Source organism: Prunus avium, unplaced genomic scaffold (assembly GCF_965620075.1).
Source record: "Prunus avium unplaced genomic scaffold, drPruAviu1.hap1.1 HAP1_SCAFFOLD_112, whole genome shotgun sequence".
NCBI lineage: Eukaryota > Viridiplantae > Streptophyta > Magnoliopsida > Rosales > Rosaceae > Prunus > Prunus avium.
In genome coordinates, this window is record NW_028276940.1 from 72,501 (window position 1) to 75,000 (window position 2,500).

The following is a 2,500-nucleotide window of genomic DNA, read 5'->3' on the forward strand; positions in this document are numbered from 1 at the left end:
GGCCTTGACCAAGCCATTCAAGCCATGCGTTGCCTTCGCCTTGGCATGCCGTGGCCTTACCTCGCCATGCGATGCATTCCGACAAAGTGACGCGAAGCGGAAGCCTATCATGGCGTAAAAATGTCGACAAAATTTTTCGACATTTGAATAATGGGGTTTGACAAGGTTTGAAAAATTCAATACAAATGGTAGGCTTGAATGTCGACAAAGTGACGCGAAGCGGAAGCCTACCACGGCGTAAAAATGTCGACAGATTTTTTCGGACCTTGTCCTGCCATGGGCTGCGCGCAGCATGCCGGCAGCCTGTGCGCAGCGTGCGCACAGCATGTCGGCAGCGTGCGCACAGCATGCCGGCAGCGTGCGCGCACCATGCCGGCAGCCTGTCGACAGAATTTTTCGAAACTTGTCCTGCCATGCGCGCGCGCAGCTTGCTTGCAGCGTGCTGATTCTGTCGACAGTGAGGCTAGCGAAAGTTGTCCTGCCATGGCGTGCGCGCAGCCTGTGCGCGCAGCTTGCGCATCTGTCGACAGTGAGGCTAGCGAAACTTGTCCTGCCATGGCATGCGCGGCGCCTGCGCGCAGCCTGCGCGCAGCATGCGCACAACATGCGCGCAGGCTGTGCGCAGCGTGCGCGGAGCTTGCGTGCAGCTTGCGCATCTGTCGACAGTGAGGCTAGCGAAACTTGTCCTGCCATGGCATGCGCGCAGCGTGCGCGCAGTCTGTGCGCAGCATGCGCGCAGCCTGTGCGCAGCGTGCGCGCAGCTTGCGCATCTGTCGACAGTGAGGCTAGCGAAACTTGTCCTGCCATGGCATGCGCGCAGGCTGCGCGCAGCATGCGCGCAGCCTGCGCGCAGCATGTGCGCAGCATGCCGGCAGCATGGTTCCAGGTTTTTTCAAATGTCGACAGAATTTTTCAAATCTTGTCAAACCCCGTTTTTATTGAAATTTCCTCGCACAATAAGCTCCCCATAAGTAGTCTATGATTTTTAGGACCTTCTCCAACTTACAAAACTAAAAAATTCCTCCCGGATTTGTTTTAATGATTTTTTCAATTTTACGACTTCTAAAAATAATAAAAAATACTTCCCGACTTCAAAAATTTATGAAACTTTTTCCCATCATAGATTGCATGTTTCTTAGTATCCCTGCAAAAAATCACGTCCAAATACCTTGTATTGAATTATTTAGAGCCCATTATGACTCCTCGCGCATAGGTGATGTCTCTTCCTGTCAAAGGGCTAAATGCATAAAATGCTATATAGGGGGGTGTGTGTTGCCTGCATATGCATGGCAGCCCATGCCTTCCTAGCTGCAGCCCCCTTCCCCCACGCCACACCCATGTCATGTTGCCTCGATATGTTGCCTCGGTATTATGGGTTTGGTGTCGGGGTCGGGGGGCTGCCACCCATGGCGGTGGTGGCCGGAATCCGGCCGCCGCCACCATGCCGCCGCCATGGGTGAGGGAGGAAAAAAAAGGCGTGGAAAGTTGCGAAATGGGGTTGTCTAGGCTTTTTTTTGGCATGGGAGAGCATGGAGTGCTAGGAACTCCTTCTCAAATGCACGGGCATGTCGACCACAACCTCATTTCGCAACAACAACCACCCGTGTGGGGTGGCGGTGGGTGGATAGTCGCGGATTGGGGCTTGCCAAGCCAATGTTTTCAAAAAATTTCATCAAAATTAAAAACAAATGTTTTGTTGCCTTCGGATTTGTGGGCGAGCGGCGAGTCGGAGTGGAGCCGGTAAAGTTTAACCTCGGTGTGCACGGTTGTTTTTAGAAACTCAATCCAATGCCGGGGACGTTGAAAGTGACGCTCTTATGAGTTGCAAACCCGCAAGATTTAAAGAACCTTTTCAAAACAATTTCAAACCAACAAGATTTAAAAACAGAAATTTTCATCAAAATGAAAAACAAATGTTTTGTTGCCTTCGGACTAGTGGGCGAGCGGCGAGTCGGAGTGGAGCCGGTAAAGTTTAACCTCGGTGTGCACGGTTGTTTTTAGAAACTCAATCCAATGCCGGGGACGTTGAAAGTGACGCTCTTATGAGTTGCAAACCCACTAGATTTAAAGAACCTTTTCAAAACAATTTCAAACCAACAAAATTAAAAACAAATGTTTCGTTGCAAACAAATTGTGGGCGAGCGGCGAGTCGGAGTGGAGCCGGTAAAGTTTAACCTCGGTGTGCACGGTTGTTTTTAGAAACTCAATCCAATACCGGGGACGTTGAAAGTGACGCTCTTATGAGTTGCAAACCCACAAGATTTTAAAAACTTTTTGAAAATGTTTCTTCTAAATGACACATTTTGATCCTTGGCAAGTGCTCAATCCGTAACTATCTAATCACCGCCACACCACACCGGTCGGGAGTGTGTGAATGGTGTGCTTCCCGGGGTTGGCATAGATAATCTTTCGCATCGACAATCTTTTGCATGCGAGGGAATGTCTATGCCAACCCCGGGAAGCACACCATTCACCCACTAGTTGTGGGCGACGATGGGTT